The following is a 20118-nucleotide window of genomic DNA, read 5'->3' as shown; positions in this document are numbered from 1 at the left end:
CCATTGGAGAACGATTGAAGTGGTTGCGCTGGCTTGGATTCGGAACTTTGAAAAATTACGGAGCTGATGGGTCTTTGGACGAGAACATCTAGGGCAACCCTTGGGAACGTCACGTGGCAGTTCGAAGAATTCAAGGAACATGCTGCCTTGGGATAGAAGCGTTAATGGGACATCCCAGTCTACCAGACTTAACGTAAGCGACAAACATAGAGGACGTAACGGATCACGTCGTTGGCAAAAGGTAACCTCCTAAGAATGAGAAACAAGACTCATTTAATCTGTGCATGATATCGCAGTTCACTTTTAGAATTAAAAACAACTTATTAAGAATCGCCAACAATCTACGTCTAGGATCAATCTAAGGCCTAAGGTTTCAGTTTCAAACCAGCTCACACTCGACTAACTTTCCCACTTTGGCTGACCTTCCTTTCCATTTCAGCATGGAATGTAGCCACAGTGGCGGCGACGACTCCAGCCAACCAGTTAGCAGTTAGGCACTACTGTAGTAATACTGCAACACTCTAGAAGGCAATAAAGGCGCTGGCGCTGGTACTGTTGCTACTGATTAGACGCACCATTGCACATGTTCAATGAAGTTTGTTGCAACGGCCAGCGTGATCTGTGCCGTGAATTCACTTTCCGCCGCGGTACTTAATTTACACACATACCGTACACAACATGTTCACTAAAAACTGGAAGTACGCAGCGCTTCAAGTTAATCCAGTTTCAAATTTCTTCACCCAGCCAGCTCATCAACCTTCGTCGTTATCAAGCCAAACTCGACAGGCGTCCACATAGGCGTTGCATCTCGCGATGAATCTCGGCGGAAAGAGGCGGTGGTTGGTCCACTTTCCGCTCTCGTGTCGTGCTGCAATTTGCACGCGTCCAACAAACATGACACGGTTAGGAAGCTCCGATAGGAAATTAGCATTATTTTGTGGAATAGGAAAATTAGCCCCTTCTGGCGGTGATGGTTGGTTCAGGAGGGAGAGCTTTCCATTCCGGCTCACTGGTCCAGAAAAGTGGTCCGCGCGCACGTTCGCTTCCTATCTCTTCGGGTGTCATGTGAGACGAGAGGTTTGTGTGCAATCTGCAGCAGTTCAGCACCCAGAGCACAGGTGATTGCCTTCTTGTCTTCTTTTGTGCGATTTTACTATTATGATTGATGCTGTTACCTACATTTGCCGAGCATCCATCCGTCCGTCCGTTGACGTCGTCGTAGATACGGTCGAATCACCACGACAACGACGACGACGACGACGGTTATTGATCAAGATCTTCTCCCGTCTTGTCGTGATTGACATTTGAATGAATCTAATTTGCGATTCTCTTGGAGATGTGCGCCTCCTTCCCCGCCCGCGGTTTCATCCTCTAATGGCTCTAGGCATAAGAAGGTGTCCAGTTCACTTCGCACACAGCGAGTTCTGCAAGATTTGCTGCTGTGCCCACCCGCACACCTGCTTCTACCCCATTTCGCAGTAGTGCGAGATTCCTAGCTTCAAGAGCAAAAAGTAGCAATCGCGGGGTCGAATGAGAATTGTATGGATATACAGAGAGCTCATTGTGGAGTAGCTTGACACAAATACCAGCTGAGAATTGGTTGAAGCTACACAAAAAAGTGCTTGCGAACGATCGAAGCATGGTCCGAGGTTTTGCTGTCTTCAGAATGTTTCCTCATATAATTAATTAAGTTTCTGAACGCATACTAACTGGGGTAGCGCACTTCTGACATACATTCAGGGTTTTTTGGAGCACAGTCAGAAAGCGTTAGCGCAAATTCCGGTTTTTTTGGATAGCCTTCCTAGGTGCTCTATGCGCTTCGGAGCCTTCAGGAGGCTCCATATTTTACCTAGGGATTGTCTGGATTTGTTCTAGTGACCGATAATTCAAGCTCATCTTTGAACTGCACTACACACTTAGAAAAATTCATGTAGATTTAGGTGCTCTGAGACTGACATATACGAGCATCAATATTGACATAAAATTTAGTCAATCAAATGTATTTTTCGAAAAAATAATGAATTTTTTCAGTCTCGGAACACTTATTTTTACATGACATGTTCGTTTACGTCTCATCCTTTCTGTCAAATATAAATTCCGTCACGTGTAAAATTAGTTATTTATAAGTGTGTAGATGTATGTGCAAGATCTCCAGAGCTATCAGTGAGATATACTTAAATTGGTTTTAAAGTCCCTAAATGCCTGGAAAATCAACTAAATTTACCGTGCTCTGAAGCTCGTCTGGAACACTTACATTTTTTTTAAGATCTTGAATACTCTTTTAATTTTGGGATCCTGAAAAACTTTCCTTAATTTTGGTTTCAAGCCCAGTGTCTTGAAAACTATTCCGGAATAGAAACCAGAAAATTTGTTGTTGTCAATCTAGGTCTCAACCATTGAATTTTGAAAATTAGTCAAACTCCGAACCAGTCTTGTAAGCGGTCACCGTAGTCGACATATTTTCTGTGATAATCGACTGCCTTTGCTTCCAACACTTGCAAAACAAGCTATCATAGTACAGTACCAAACTAAAATGTCATATGACAGGCTCTGTCATACGACACGGTCGCCGAAGACCGTCATGAATGTATGTATTTTAGTTTTTCTCATAATAAGAGCTGCTGATGTTGTGCTTGTGTGAATTTTGAAAATAACAGCAACCATGTCCTATTAATAACATTCATGATCAGAAATGGTTTAATTCACCCCGAATTGAGGAATTAGAACGAAATCACACATGTCATATGATAGTTATTAGAACATTTTGATTTTGCTCGAATGTTGTTCTACCGTTTGTGTTGTGTAAGAGAGACGACGGTAGAGCATGAGAGTACGAATACAAACAGACGAAGCGAGTGTCGTAAAAAATGTCAACTTTCAACCCCTGCTTCGAACTCTAGATAATTGCCTGAAGTCCGGGATCCGGAAGAAAAGCGAATGTACAATAGTCTGGAGACTTTTTTACGTTAAATATGACAGGGCTTCGTTTGCTGGCTGTTGCCATGGGTATTGTGGGTTTCCCAGGTACCCGGTTCAAGCTTCAGTTGGCTGCGGTTGCTGTCCTTTTCCTTCTATCCCTGGATAGATAGTGCGAATAAGGGCGTCTTTGAGATGTTTTGCTGTAGGGTAAACGCTCCTATAGTTGCGGTACGTTAGAAGCGTTAGGTTCCTATAGTTGTGTATTGAGTCTTCATGTACAACTATAGGAACCTAACGCTTCTAACGTACCGCAACTATAGGAGCGTTTCCCCTACCTGTTGTGGACATCAGTACATCCTTTTCCTTTAACTTGTCTTACCTCAAAAGTTATTAAGATCTTCACAACATAAAAGCGTAGACAACAAATCAAGTAGACTGGCAACTCTTCCATTTTCTCATACGAACGCTATGAGACAGATACAATCGCATCCTCTGCCGCTCAAAGGTAAATGCTTCGAACGAATTTGATAGCAAAGATTACATCATCAGAAGAAGGGTTTGTGTATTTGCTCATTTTTCTTTGCGTTGCTTCCACCTTCACTCAAGCGCAGCGCTATTGTATCTGTCGCTTGGATTCTGGCAAAGTTGCCAGTCTTCTTAATATGATGTCTTCGATAAAAGGCACCATTCCATAAGCTTTAGATTTGTTCAAATCAGTTCTATTTGTCTAAAACTCCCAGCTGGGTAAGGGTTAGAGACAATAATCTGGACACTTTTTTACGAGCCTTAACTTTTTTGTTCCAAATTCGATCGTTTGAATACATTTCAAAGAGCTTGAATAAACAATATTTTTTGAAAAAAATCAGAATCTTGAACATTATTTTACATTTTTCTAAGTCAAAAACTTCGATTTTTTCCAAAATGGTGGACAGTTTTTGTTTAAATCCGAAACGATTTCCAGTTAAAACTTTTCACTGTTGCACAATTAGCCCAATGACCAATTCTGTCTTTTCAATTACTGGATACAACACATAAATATAATCACAAATGTTTATTATGCTTCCAGTAAATTCATGAAAATAGTTTCACGATACCGAACAAAATTTTTGACGTAGGACTACGTCTGTGATTTCTATATGGGGGTACACTTTGTGAAAACCGAAAATGGAACATGTAACAAAATTATGAAAGATTTTGAACGTTAATAACTCAGCTGCCCCTAGACCAATTTCAATAATTTTATCACCAATCGATCAGAAATATTTCTACGCATCTGTTAAGTTTAAGACTTTATAATTTTTCAAAATGTTACTGCTGAAAATTGCACGAATGTTCAACTGATGCTATGATAATTAAAATTATCACCGATTGCCTGCGAAAAGCGATTTCCCTAACACAGATTTCAAAGTTGAATTCCATCCGGCCCCACCAAACGGTGTTTATTCAATAACCGCGTGGTGAGTGGTGGTGTTCTCCAGTAAACAACGAAAGGCTCCCCCGCAAGCAGCTAGCTATCAAGGCTGCCTTAAACCGCTGATCGGATTCAGTTTCAATCACCGTGTGTGGTGGTGTCCGGACGTTGGCATCAGCAGCAGCAGCAGTGCTTTCGGCGCGTGGCATTGAACATTGTTCTCAAGTACACAACGAAAGGCTGCCTGCAAGCAACGAGCTGCAGCCCACATAAGCATCCATAGAAGGAGGAAGAAGTCGCATCGCTATTGATCGGAATCAGTAGCTCTTCGTGAGTCGCTGTGGGCCATCTATGTCAAGCGCTTCGTACTGAAGAGTATTAACAGAGAGAACCCCGCTCCTATTCCTTAACAAAACACAAGCTCCTGTTGCAGTTAACAAATAAGATTCATTATAGAAGACCACTTAGGCCTACGTCACCATTGCGTACAACCCTTAGGGTTGTCTCTTGTAGTTTTTTTTTTTAAATCGAAATTTGTATGAAACTTTGCGTTTGTTGTTCAAAAATGGCGTCTTTGAAATTTTTCCAAAAATTGTAGCACGAAAACGGCATTTCCGATCGAAATTACGTTTAAGACAATGTTGTAGAGAAAAATAATGATTTTCTGAGGAAAATAAACAAAAAAGGGTTTTTTTTATTTATTTAAAGTATTTTTTTTAAATGTTAAAATGTCAAAATGTCTTTACCTGGTTTATTTATTTATTATTTTTTTTAAAAAGGCTTGAAAATGTAAAAATTTTGGAACGTTCAAAACCATGAACACTTGAAACTTGACAAAAATTGTAAAACAAGTAATTTTGATCAAATTTTTAAACTTTTTATTGATTTGACTTTTGAAGTATTTTTTTTTTGAAATGTGGGTCATTCCAGCTCAAATGGGTACAGAATTTTAAAAAGTTGCAGTCGATGTCACCGATTTGGGCCAAATTTTGGCATTCTGAACAAACGCCTTTTTTGATTTTACTCTAAAGTGCCTCGTTCCTCTGGGCTACAACCCTGGATTTTCGAGATTTTAAAAAATTTCAACTTTCAGAAGAGATTACTCCACAACCAAATAAGCTATTCGTGATCTTATAACGTCAATTTGAAAGTTTTTTAATTTAGATTCACTTAAGTGTACTCACATTGTGTTTTTGTTGTATTAACTACAGTAAACAGACTGATTACCGGCAGGTATCAAAATTGTCGAGATTTTTTATTTCTTAATAAAACTCTTCTACTTGATGTGTTTCTGAGGGCAAATGATTTGGACAAAGTTTTTGAGATATGACCAGATGAGTGAGTGGTAGTTTTGAGCTTTTCTGGTGGAAAATCAATGCAATTTAATTTTTTTTAAATACCTTCACCTCGATGGCCTCATAACTAGCTCATTTATTTACTTCATTACATAATTTAATTGTGGTCCTAAGAGTGAAAAATACGATCCTATGGGATACAGTCAAAACGTTGTGCTTTAGAAGTACGATGAAATCAGATAGATTTGCAGGTACATATATAAAATTTCAGTTGTGGATGACTGCTGCTGCTTAGAAGAGTAGAAGAGTTTTCCAAAGTGTGGTGAAAATTTGAACTCAAAATATAAAAAAATTAAAAAATCCCGCCCATGGTGAAAAAAGGCCATTTTCTGACAATTTTGATACCTGCCGGTCATCAACCTGTTTACTGTTCTTTATAAGACAAAACCAAAATGTGGGTACACCTATATAAATCTACATTAAAAAACCTTCAAATGAACGTTCTAAGATCACGAATAGCTTATCTGGTGTGGAGTAATCTTTTCTGAAAGATTTTTTTTTTAAATATCGAAAACCCAGGGTTGTAGCCGAGAGGGATCTAGGCACTTCAGAGCAAAATCAAAAAAGGCGTTTGTTCAGAATGCCAAAATAAGCGTTTTGGCGAAGACAACAAATCAAGAAGACTCTCAACTCTTCCATTTTCTCATACGAACGCTATGAGACAGGTACAATCGCATCATCTGCCGCTCAAAGGTAAATGCTTCGAACGAATTTGATAGCAAAGATTACATCCTCAGAAGAAGGGTTTGTGTATTTGCTCATTTGTTGCTTCCACTTTCACTCAAGCGCAGCGCTATTGTATCTGTCGCTTGGATTCTGGTAAAGTTGCCAGTGTTCTTAATTTGTTGTCTTCGGTTTTGGCCAAGTTTGGCTCAAATCGATGACATCGACCACAGGTGGTGTACCCACTTGAGCTGGAATGACCCATGTATTTTTTTCTGATTTCTGATTTTTCTGATTCCTCCGAGAAGGCTCTTCCCATTCCCCGGAAATTCCTGCCAGTTTTTTAGGTAGGATGTATCTTATTACTTTCACCGGAAGAATTGTCAACTTCTCAAGGAGGTTTCTTCCAATTTCCCCCAGAAATGTTTCTGGTTTCCTCCGAAAGCTTCTTTCTAGTCCAAGTATCATGCAAGTTATATCAAGGTTTTAACGCATTTTACATGTCTAAATCATGGTCTACAAAATTCTGATAACACCAAAATTGTTACTTGGGAGTCTTTCTCCAAAAGTTTATTCTCGTTGCTACCGCGAGATGCTTGTAATTAATCCTGGAAGCTCTTTCTGACTTTTCCGGGAATTCTTTTTTTGAAGCCGTGGATATCCCAGTTGCTACACCGTTTCTGATCAGAACAAGTAGAATTGCACAGAGAACCACATAGATGGCACTTGGGACTAGCTTATCCATCTTCAATGGCAAGTTCACAAATTCAAGCTATTTATCAGCACCGGCACCGGTCACGTCAACACGGTCTTTTGGAAGGGGAAGGTTGATTAGTATGACAACCGTTGCTATAGAGACCGTATTTACCTCTGCGTCTCTACGCTGACCATTGGAAGGAAAGTTGTGTTAGTGAGGGTCGGGTTAGATTCACTGTTTGTAAGTCATGCGATCGGATCGGTAAAGCAGATTTGTTTATTTAAAGCGAGGGATTGAACTCCCGACCTTCTGCTCAGTAAAGCTTGAATCATTTAGTATCTGGACGCACTGTTTATTTTACTGCAGTGCTCCTAGCGGTCGGATCTGCAATGTTTTGATAGCAGTTTGTTTTGAAATGTTTCCTCCTGAAGTTCGGCACGATTCATTTTGTTTAAAAGAAGTTATACTTGATGGAAGCCGCGAACTGAAAAATCGCGAAATCGCGTTTCCGTGAGCGGTATAGGAAGCTGTATTTGAAGGTCGCCAAGAAATTCAATGCCAGCCAAAGCACCGTCAGAAGGATTCGTCAGCGAGAAGGATTTCCAACTTTTCGGGCCAGTAAGCAACCAAACAGAACACTGGAGCAGAATTTAGTGGTCAAAAGACCCCATTGTACAAGAGGTTCTTACAAAGTACGAACGATGCATCTTCATGGACGACGAAACGTCCCTAGCAAGTTCAAATTAGTTTTTGCCGATCAATTTGGAAGATAGGTTATGTTCTGGAAAGGTATTTGCAGCTACGGACAAAAAATCTAGGTTTTCGTTATAAACAAGACTATGGATTCCAAAATGTACAAGCAGGAGTGCCTGAAAAAACGTATTCTTCCGTACATCCTGATTTGGCAAACTGACACTACAGCGGAGAAGTTCTACAGTGGTATCGAGTCAACGGGATAGATTTCTTCGCAAAGGACATCAATCCACCCAACTGCCAACCCAATCGAGAAAAATTGGATAATTGTCAAACAGAAGTTGAAGAAGCGTAGAAAGGTGACTCGGGATGCGACAAGGATGAAGAGATTGTGGAACAAAACGGCCGCTCAGGTTAGCCAACAGAGTGTCCAAAATATGATGAGTGGTATTCGAAGAAAAGTTCAATATTTGATCTTCATTTTGATTGGTAATTTCTCATGATTTATAAACATAGATAAAATTTCCCGGGAATGGTTTCCTGGTTAGTGTACTCTATTTTCAGTGAAAATGTGTAATTAGCATGACTTTTTTAGCCCGTTCTCAGGAAATTGAATTAGCATTGATGGATTAAAAAAAATCAATTTTACCACCCCCCGTCAGAAATCCTGGCTGCACTACTGGTTTGAGATTATCTCTGAAATTTTCTTGATTTCTATACATCCAGAAATTTTCTTCATAACATTCCATAACATTCTTTGAAATCGCCCTAAGATGAAATTCCAATTTTAATTATTGCCCCAAAAATTCAACGCGATCCCTTCCATAATTCTATTTTATATTAACGCAATTATTTACATAAATGGCTTGAAATTCTGCTCAGAATAATCTTCCACTTCACCTCTGAATTTTATTTAAAAAGAAACTGGAATTCCTCAAAACCCCATGGGGAATAATCTAGGAGTGCCCCAGGGAAATGTATTAGGGCCCCTTTTATTTAATATGTATTTTAATGACTTGGGACGTGTTTTACGATTTTGCAGACCATAATATGTTATTCATTGCAGCTTTAGATTTAGAAGATGCCATCTCACACTTGAATGAAGATTTGCGACCCCTTGGTTAAAGTGTAAGCAGTTGAAATTGAATGCAAGTAAAATTTAATTCATGGTAATTTCACGGAATCGAGTAAATGATAACGTCTCTGCCGTAATTGACGATGAGACTATGGATCGCGAGATTAAATATCTTGGCGTGATTATTGATGACAAACTTAGGATGCAACAAAGAAGATGCCTTGAATTAGTGATAGGTTTTGTGACTGAAGATCAGGGGCTCGTGAGCATTCGTGACATTGCTGAAAATTATGATAACATCAGATTGCGGGGTTGCTAGTGCATTAGAATGCTTTGTTTGTTATGCATGAACTCTTGATCGCTTGGAATGCTTGTGAATATTTGAGGTGGACAAAAGGGTGAACAAGGAGGTGAACGCCTTAGCTTTTTCACATTTATATCGCTGTGAAACAATTGGAAATTGTTGAGGAAATTTATATCTGTAACTGTAACCAGTTCGTTTTGTTTTCTAATCTGGTTAAGATGTCATGCTTAATTATCTTAAAGATAAATTGTCCAGCTCAAACATATGTAGGGGTAAGAGGTGGGACCATCATCATCATCATCATTATACTACATGAACTCAACAACTACTACAACAGTAGAAACATAAGAAGCAATAGTACCAAGCTAACTTGAAGCGCATTTTTCTCGGCTTGCTTATTTAAGCTAAGGACTTGCCATGAAATTCGAATACACTTAATTCGACGTAAATGCCATTTTCATATCCATTGGCAGCACTCATGATTATATTTTTTGACACTTCAACTGAGACGTAATTTCAATAAAAATGCCTGGAGAAGACCGAGAAAAATGCGGGAATTTTGAAAATTGAGATGGAGTGGCCACCCTGCAATAATTATCCCCAAATGTTATGTTGCTATAATTTGGAGTTCATGTGATTTACTTGGAATTTTCAACAGAGCTCTCTTTAAATTCTTCTCAGAACATACTTTAAATCGTCAAAGAATTCTTCTTAGAACTGTTTTTAAAATGCACTTGCTGCGCTGCGCTTCTCACAATTACTTTGGTATTCTTTGTTTTAATTGTTTTGATGTTATAGTTAGAACTCACTTGAAGTTCTTCCCAGAGTTTCATACCGTGCATGCACCATAAGTTGAATAGTTCCTAATGCAATGGCGTCGCTCTAACCTCAATCTACCTGTTCAACCACTCTCAAAACGTAAAAAAACAAAGCAATATTGGTTCCAACGGATACAAATAAGTGAAACTAGAAGACCATGTCCCTTTTGAAACTGATTTGAATGTAAACATGACCCTAAAATAACGATTTAAAAGTGGTTTAAAGGTAAAAAGTGAGGTTACGTGACGCCACTGGCCTAATGTAGGACAGTTTTATGGAAAGTAAATAGCAATAAAAGGTTTTAGCAATTAAAGGATTTTTTTACGTAAGATTACGTCTTTCAGCAACATATTGGGGATGCAATTTCAAAAACCAAAATCGACTGCGCTACGAAAAGTTGTCAGATTTTGACCACTTATAACTCTGTCAATAGCGGATGGATTTTAAATCTAAACAAGCCAATCGATTTGAAATTTTTCTACGAATCTGCTGAACACTTTGCAATTTTCAATATCACTATTTAAATTTACACAAATGTCCAACTGTTGCAATGGTGATCAAAATTATCACCGATTGCCTACAAAACATTGGTTTCCCTAACACAGTCGCCGAATATTGATACCAAGAACGTAATCCTACGTTAAATACACGGCCGTGTCTTGGCTACAACCTCTTACTTTTTATTGCAGTCTCTAGTCTAGGTAGTCTAGGATCAGAAATTCATATAAGTATAAATAATGTCACCATGTTACAGTCGCTATAAATCAATGAAGACGCATGGTAGTCTAGTCGCATAGGAGCATTAAGCGAAAACCCAAAACTTGATAACTTCACAAAAATATAACTCATAAACGAAAAAAACACATCGCTGATTTTTGGATATGTTGTGTAAAAGACCCTAAATTTTCAAGGAAAAATATAAAAACATATTGCGCCCTCTGCCTATAAACCATAACAAACAAAAGCATTCCATGTTTTTTCAATGCACAATCCATTTTTTCAATATTATTTTATTTTTTCTAAAAAGTTAATTACCTTTCATTTGATATTTGATAATCTTTGAAATCGACCCAGTGGTTCAAAAGTTATGAATTTTTGAAAAAAGGCATTTTTGATAAAAATCGATTTTTTGGACCATCTTAACATTGCAATGTATTGAAATGATCACCCTAATGACAAAATAAAAAAATTGCGATAAGAAGCAAAACAACCAATTCATATGAAATTCTGAGAACCACTATGTCGTTAATTTTATGTAATTGTTGTATTATTACATTGTAAAATGATTATCTTAATTTGATTAGTTATCTCTATGTCATATTTAGCCTTTTGTAGAAGATTATCATATTAGTAGTCGCTGACGAGTAAATCGGTTAAACACCGAATTGTCCGTAGTTAGGCACTAATTACAGACACACAGAGTTGTTTTTAGAATTCTTCTAAAATAAATTTGAAATTCTCTCTTGAAGTTCCTTGAAAGTTAGTTTAAAACAGTACAGACATTATCTGTAGAATACTCCAAAAAAAATTTAAAATTGGCCCATAGATTCTCTTTGAAATTTAAATTTTCTCTAAGAATTCACTGAAGCTTCCATTTTTTTTTAATTTGCTTTAAATTCTCCGTAGAATTTCCATCCAGATTCTCGACCAACAATTCAAAATGGTCTATTAGCAGTTTTTGTGAGCCAAACTTGTAATACCCTTTCCCTGTCGACACCAGCGGGCAGGGGAAATTCTCCCGCCGAAATTTGTCTTGGAGTTCTGCTCTAAATTCTTCTGAAAGTTTCAAGGAAATCTCATTTAAATTCTCTAGAACTTCCATTAGAAATGCACTTGGAATTATCCTCGGACTATCCTGATACATCTTTGTAAAATTATTTTGGAATTTTACCCCACTTCCCTTGGTATTTTTCACGAATCCTGAAAACCTCTTCTCTCTTGGGAGATCTAGTAAATACTCTCTTAGAGGTTTTCCTAAAGCTCCCAAGAAAATATTTTTTGAAACACCTTGGTGTTATCTATGAATGAAGTCTTTCTAAAATCTGCTCAATTTGTTTTGGATTTAATTAATGCTCTTCAAAGTTACTGTATCCTGAAAATCTAGCTCAACCCAAGAGTCTTAAAATCCTATGGTTTTCGAAGAGAGGACGAGGTATATTTTTCTAGATTTGTCCCGTTTCACTGATCACCCTACATTTTACATATGAAACATTTGTTTTTAATCCCATTATATATTTTTGCCTTAAGCACATGTTAAGACCCAGCTCTACAAGACAATTATTCCGGATAGTACTCTTAACCAAAAGCTAATTCGCGGGTGGATTCCAGCGCTTTCAACTCAAAAATTATGTTAGTTAATCCCATCTAAATTGCAATAGCAGCAACATTACATTACTATAACTTCACTGAGAAGCTAGTTTTACGTTAACTCGTTTTAGGTTTACAATGAAGTAAACAGTAAATAAAGCCACTTTATGCTGTCAAGGCAATGCTTGTCTATACGTATCATTATTCAATCTTGAGAGTTCTACTCCTAGCAATCGAAAAAATATTCCTCCCAAGCAGGACCATTATCCTAAATTCTCATTTAGGTAGTTTTCAGAGCTAATCAAACTGTTAAGAACACAATAAGGAACAGTAATTAGAAGTATTCAGAAAAAACATCACCTCTTAAAGCTGGGTTTAGACAATACAAGGCAATTGATCGACTAAGTCGACCATGCCATTCAACTGATTTGATCAACTCACTCAAATTGAAAAAAAATTGGACCAGGCTCAACTCTTCAAGCCAACTGAATTCAACTGAGTTGATCAATGACTTGCCTTGTCTAAACCCAGCTTAACTCTTAACCAGTCTTGCATTTACTCAAAGGCGCTAGAGGGGGCGACCCCGGCGTAGTGGCTAACATCCATACCTCTCACGCCAAAGTCACGAGTTCAAATCTCACCCCCGGACAAGTCACGAATGACCCAAGAGTGTTAAAGTGACTATAATAAAAAAAAAAAAAAAAAAAAGGCGCTAGAATGCGTTCAAGGGATTGATTTTTGTTGGAGACAGCTGAATCGAGCAGACCCATCAATCTACTTCAAGTCAGAAGCAATAAGGTGTAACATCTATTAGGAGACGCACATACCCATTAGCAGCTTAAATTTTGCAACAACTTAAAGAATATATAAAGCAATACTTCCCTGAATTTGAATGAAAATTTGTCTATTACTTTTCAATTTTTCATTGTAGTATTCGTATTGTTTCGTCGGGACATAAATAGATTATGATCCAAACAAAATCATGCAATGCTTAAATGAATGGTATTTCGACGCACAGCTTCAGACATAGCAATCAAATCAAGGTTAAAAATATATATATTTACAAAATACCCTAAAAACAATATTTTGTTCCTGAATCTTTTTATTTGCTCGCAAAGTTTTTCAATTTTTTTCCTTGGGATCCTCATCACACACTTACGTAGAACCTTTCAGGTAAAAAATCACGTCTTTCGCACTTGTCAGATCGCTTAATTAAAAAAAACAATGTGATAAAAAGTGTATTGACAGAGTTAATAATCAGAACTAAGTTTATTTTAAGTGTTTCAAATTTGTATATTCAATTAAAATTTAATGAAAACTGAGACATTATTGATAATTTTCTGAAGTTGTAAACGTTGAACGAAAAATGACACTGAAAATTGAGCAAAATCGTACTTTGTTCTATGGAATTCATATTTATTTTAGTTGGTGTGTATCGTCTTTTAGAAGAGCTGAAATAAAAACAATACTTGGCTTGATCAACTGAAAAATGTATCCTGCTGTTCAAATTATATTGACATGGGTATACCAATTGCATTTTAGAACACATGTGATTTAAAATTCCGTAAAAATTACATACAAATACATTGCTTTTTATTTTTCCCATGCTAATTATTAGGCTAAGTAGTCAAATAACAAAGTTGTGACTGAAAGTGTGTGTCCGTTTTATAAACTGAACAGTCCTTAAGATACATTTTTTCATCAGACTTCCCATCCAAAGTCCATCATAGAATTCCATGGGCAATGTTAGCACAAACCACCTAAACCGATCCTCACTACGCCACAGTTCGGCTCGGTAAATCTCGACCACTATTCGCTTTAGTAGATAGCCATTGCAGAACTTGAAAATAAACCGTACATGCATACACCTCTCTGTTGTTGTTCATTCAACGGACCACGGCAGCCGTAATTACATATCAGCCACAAAATGCACTACTCTCGAAGCACTGCTCTACAGAGCAAGTTACTACTCCTGCCAACCCCCCCCCCCCCCCTCTAGCAGTTCGCGGGAGGGGAACACATATACACTATTCTACTTTTTTTGTGTGTTTCGGTCGCTGCCGCGTTTCACAGCCTCGAGGGGCCCTCTGCGGCACAATCCATCATTAAATTCCAGCACTCTAGAGCACCACGATCATTTTTCTTCTGGTGGTCACCACCTCGCCACCTTCAACAATTCAAGCTTGTTTCTATTTTTTCGCACATACACAAAAGAACACTGGTCGTCGTCGTCGTCGTCGTCAGCAATTTTCCAACATTCCATTCAAACGACTCTAGAACGACTTGAGAATTCTAACGCAGAACTCAGCAACGATCGCTTTTCCTCAGTCGCAATTCCGAGCAGAAAAAAAACACCCACAATTTTGATAAAAAGCCGATCACGAGGCACAGATGACTGAAACCGAAAACTTTCTATCGCACTAACCACTGCTAATTTTCGGTTCGAGAGAAAACCACGAAAATCGAAACGCGCAAAACGAATGTCGAGTTCGTCACAGGTAGGCAGCCAGGCAGGTAGATAGGGTCTCGGTCCAACCGCCACGATGATTTGTAAACAACTGACTCAACGACGACCGACGACGACGACGACTGCGGCGCGGATGGAGAACACGAACTCGAAAACACACACACAGCTGGAGACGGCCGTCAACCAACAACAACAACCTCGCTGCCGTAGTGCAGCTCTCTAATGGTCGCTGTGTCCGTGTTGTAGGGGGTAAGTCAGGCATAGCAGCAGCAGTGTGGAGGAAGGCCGTTTTTTCCCACACCCATACATACTCGGATGGGACTTGGATCGGAAAGGGGGTGGCACTCACACCACCGGCCGACGAGTACCTACTACAGGAATCCCCCGAATAGCGCATGGTGGGTGGTGCAAGCCATGGACTGCACCACCCACCGCATTATTCGGGGGATTCCTGTACGATGAAACAGAATTGCATTATCTACTAGGTAAGGTACCTATCAACTAAATCGTGTGATGGTTGGTTGGTGATTCAGCAGAAGAAGGGTCCACTTGAGTTGAACCGTCGTCGTCGAAGAGAAATGCAATGAGGGAATTCCTTTGCACTGTGTGTGCTCTGCACTGATGACGAGGGTGTCCAGGAATTCCCACGGGTGCCTTTCGAGGGTGAACGGAGTTTCAACGGAAGCGTTCGAGTATTTGAATGGGATATTGTAAAGGTGAATAGAGGGGGCACAGGTAGATTTGATTCAATCTATGAATTTATGGTGTAATGGTGTCTGTTCCAGTGTTCAATGTGTGCTAGATTCAACATACAAAGTGTATACAGCGTATAGTGCAAGGATACCGATAATTAACTTAGTAAACTTAATCGTAACACTGAAAATATTTATTCTAACATTGAACGAAAAAGTTAGGCATTGAACGAACATTACATCTTTGTTCAATATTTCGATGATTCAGTTTGTTATCTAGGGTGAGTATACCAGCCTATGGGATTCCCATATGCCATAATTGGAACACACCATAATAGGAACGTATAGCCATAACTGGTACTGTTGTGATTCGCACTGATGGCGAATTTCATCTCGCTTCTGTCACCACAAAAAAAAAAAAACAGGCGTATCAAAAGGTATTTTGCATCTAGGCGAAATCATTCATAGTGTAAATAGTTGCTTCAAGTCTGTATGTCCTTGATAGTAAATGGTTCTATAAAATGTTTTGTATTAGGTTTTCAATAGTTTTTTTTTATATGAAGAATGATTTATTGTTATCAATTTGTTATAAAAAAATCAGAAAATAAAGAACAATCTCTTTCCATAGTCAACCCTCCAGAATGGCATGTTGCCTCCTGGAGGACACAACGAGTAAAGGAGGGATCGAGTTAGAGATTCCGCTTATGTTTTCAATGCTCCAGAATATACTGATGGATTTTTGTAAGGTCATTTGGCTATGGATGAGTCATTCAATTGTGAAGACTGAGAGATTGAATTTCAATTTTTTTTTAGAAATCTTGATCTTGATTTAAATGAGACTTAGGGAAAAGTGTTGAAAATCTCGGAGAAATAAAACGTTTTAACACTCCGGAGATTGTACTATCAAATTTTTAAAAGTTTAAAAGATTCTGAGGATTTGACATGTGTTTAGAGGGATTAAAAAATATCCAGGATCCTGGAGTTGAACACTTTCAAAATCATTATAATCGCCATGGGACTTGGAAGAATTTGTATGATTCAAACAATTAAAATAATATTCCATTGAATTCTGATGCGTATTTTGGGGAATTTAGAGGAAAATGTTAAAAGAATTTAAGTGTTATTTGCTAAAAAAAATCTATAGAGAAGTACTACAAAAATCTTGGAAACCTTGTAAGGAGAATTTGTAATTCTGAGACAAATTCCAAGGGAGTTGTAAGGAGAAATTCAATGAAATTTCCGAGGAATATTTGTTGAGAATTGTATGGGGATCTTGAGGAGAACAGAAGGTTAATTTTATTGAGTAGCTAAAGAGAGTTCTTATAAGCCTTTTTAAGAGAATTATAAACATAATTTAAGGGAGCAGATTCAAGGGAGTTCCGAGAAAATACCAAAGGTATCGTATTATGAGATTAAATGGAGGAAAATTTAAAATAAATTTTTGGGAAATTTACAAGAAAATTCTAAAATATTTCTGAGGAGAATTTCAAAGGATTTCTAAAAAGACTCCCGAAAGAATTTTTGAAGAGATTTTTGAATGATTTCAGAGGCGAGTTTTGACTAGAAAATTATAAATAGAATAGAATTAAATGGAAATTAAAAAAAAAAGTTTAGAAGAATTTCAAAGGGATCGACTACTCAGGATAGTTTGAAAGGAATTCTAAGGAATATTCCGTGGAAATTCTCAAGAAAGTTTATAAGGAATTCGAAAGCCAATTCCAAGGTATTACGAGAAAAGATTTCAGTTAGTTTTAACAAGAATGTTATGATCATTTTGAGCAGAATTCCACGGTAGTTCTGGGTTTAATGATTTGAAACCGTCAAAAATAATAGACCCGAAGGAGAGTTTCGGTTTTCACACTTTTTTTTAAAGTCCGACATCTTGAATATTTTACTTTAAAGATCATGTGAATTACATCCGGATTGAAGTAGGAACGAAAAATCAATTTGCAATATTGTTGAGTTTTTAAAAAATACAAATAACTAATTATGCAGCAAAACAGCAAGTCTTTCATTTGGCAGACTTGTTCTGTTTCACTAATTGATTCTTAAAACCTGAGCATGATTGACCGCCCGAGGATGCAACCCTGTTATTGTCAGAGCAGCTGTAATTACACAGAGAACCAATAGACGCTGCTTGGGACTAGCATTCATCCTCAATGTGTAAATACTGGTGATCTAAAATTAACAAGGTCCGAATGCTGGTCAAGAAAGGAACGTGTACTCGCTTTAATGAAAACAGAGAACACCACTGCACTTCCACGTTGTTGGATAAAAGTGTTGGGATTGCAGCAGGATTCGTTTTGGCAAACGATATGCTGAATTTATGTCCTAACGATTCCATAGCGTGAAGGAGCTTGGGTTTGAACCCACGGTTTTCTGCTCAGTAAGCAAAAATGATCGCTCTAAGGCCACCGAGCCCCTTACATCACAACAAGCGACGTCCGACGATCGTTCATTATCGGTTACAAGAAGCTATTACAATGAAATGAAATCCCCGAAAGTAGTTAACAATGTCTTCCGAACCGAATCAGGCCTGCATCACATTTTTCTAAATATACGTAGGGCAGAGATCTATTTCGGCCTAGGCGCCAATTTTGGGCCTTTCAAGCAGAAAACATCAAATAAAGCCATGATTTCGGATTTAACAGGTAAATTATGCGTTTGGTACGATACTTTAGTTCAAATTCTACCGAACGAAGTCAATAAGAACGCGTGATATGAATGTTTGCACCCAATATTCTCAAAAACGAATGTAGCGCTCCGACCTTATCAATCTTTATCTTCATCCGATAGGCCGAAATGAATTCATTGGCGTTTAAATTGCGTTTCAATGCGTTAGACCAAGTTTAGAATCCGTAGGCTGAGTTTGGCGTCAAGAAGCAGTGTTAGACTTTTAACAATATCTCAACAATTTGTTTATCTTTATCAAATCTTATGGTACGTACGGAAAGGTAATACATTTGAAAGCCATAAGTAATAATAACATTTCGTTTGGTGCTAAACTACGCTAGATTAAGAAAGACTAAGTGCGGGTTGTGCTTAATAGGCCGGAAATGCGTTAGTTGTCCCTATTACTTTTCCGAATCGTTCCACAGATTTCTACAATACATGCCTGGATAGATCACTAATTCATTCTGAAAATCTGGCTAAAAAATTTGGGCTTATGTTAAGGTTTATGTTAAGCTAGGGAGCAATTGATTGATTCGCTCTACTAGGGGACCGCTTACCTGTCACGAATAAAAGTTCACTCAGTGCTGTTTTTACGCCTCTATTATTGACTGTGTGATTTCAAATTGCAACCAAATTTAATACAAGTGGTTTCAAACAATCAAAAATAAATCAATGATGAATATGGCGGTATCAAAAATGCTGTACCTATCATGGCAAACTAAAAAAAAAATCAATGCATCAAAACAGAATTGAATGTACCGTAAAACAGGGTGAAGTTGATCACTACATCGTTAAATTTTCGTTTCTCAGCAATTCTGTTGCATAATAAAAACATTGTTATGAGATAATCTGTTAAATATTAAGTAGCTTTAAATAGTACTTTTGCAAAGTTTTCCCTAACAAATGATAACTGCTAAATACTGCTCTAAATGTACGATTTAGTGGAACTGTTGAAATGGGAAAATTTTTACTGTTCCTCATAATCCGACCATCGTCAGCTGATGCTGTGTTACATAATGTTGGGTCTTTAAAATGAACGATTTAGTATCATAAAAATGAGTTTGTGAGGAAAACTGAGTTTAATTGCCTACATTTAGGGGTATATTGAACTGTTTTGCCACAAAACATGCGTTTTTTGCAAAGCACTACCTTTCTAGAAATGTCGTCAGTGAAACACACATCAAGTTTAATTGCTAACCACTGAATAATGCCTGGCATAACAACCAGCATGACCACCAACTTCACTCCAGAATTGAAAATCTACATTGTTTTGAGGTTATAAAAATATTAAAAATATTTCTCGCAGCTGGAAATTTTCGCTGAATTTTGCAATCAACAAAGCACGTAGCTATCATCGCCGAATTCAATAGAATCGTAAAATGTTATGAAAATACCGATAAATACGCAATACATTTCCCAAACCGTTAAGGTAAATTTTGCTCATCTTACATCAAATTTTTAGACGTATGAAGGTTTTAGTTTGGACGAATTGACATCCGATTTGTTAAAACTTGTGCCATTATCACCTATGTGAGATTATTTTCCTAGTAGATTTGTCAAATCCCGACTTTTTCTCCTGGTTTCGCGGGAAGCCAAACATGTTCGGGAAATGGAGACACTAGTTCTACCTGTCTTTAAACTTCTCTGGACTTGCAATCGAAGTACATACGCTATATTCACCAAACCCCATAAATGCCGCACGATGTGATTTGCATCAAACTTAGCATAACTGTTTTTCAAGGACAATCAGGATTTTTTTTCTAAAATTCGGCTATTTTGAATCTTGTGAAATTTTCAAAATGGTGGCTTTGAAATTTTTCAATAAATTATAGCTCGGAAACGGCACTTCTGATCAAAATGACGTCCGAGACAAAGTTGTTTTTCTGGAAAAAATATACAAAAAAAATGCTTTTAGTAATTTCAAAAAAAAAATAAAAAAATATTAAAAAAATATTAAAAAATATTAAAAAACCTAAAAATCTCAAAATGTTCCAACCCGATTTTTTTATTTTTGTTTAAAAAAAAAGAAGGTCACGAATAAAT

The 20118-nt window shown here is 37.6% G+C and overlaps 1 protein-coding gene across 3 annotated transcripts in view; it reads right to left on the bottom strand.

Annotated features, from left to right (window-relative positions):
- The window catches only part of baz (bazooka), a 235813-nt gene that overhangs the window by 53580 nt on the left and 162115 nt on the right, over window positions 1–20118 (bottom strand). Inside the window, exon 1 of one of the 3 annotated variants that reach the window (XM_065221319.1) lies at window positions 14603–14796. The exons of 1 other annotated variant lie outside the window; for it this stretch is intronic. The gene's annotated coding sequence lies outside the window, so the exon portion shown is untranslated. Of the gene's footprint in view, window positions 1–14602; window positions 14797–20118 lie in introns of those variants that run through there. One more of the 3 variants, XM_065221320.1, reaches the window with a different exon arrangement.

The sequence above is a fragment of the Ochlerotatus camptorhynchus genome, unplaced genomic scaffold (genome assembly GCF_037179485.1).
Source record: "Ochlerotatus camptorhynchus isolate MF236.1 unplaced genomic scaffold, CSIRO-AGI_Acam_v1.1 ptg000141l, whole genome shotgun sequence".
NCBI classification, from domain to species: domain Eukaryota; kingdom Metazoa; phylum Arthropoda; class Insecta; order Diptera; family Culicidae; genus Ochlerotatus; species Ochlerotatus camptorhynchus.
The sequence above is the reverse complement of the archived record's forward strand: the minus strand, read 5'-3'. Positions and strand labels throughout refer to the sequence as shown.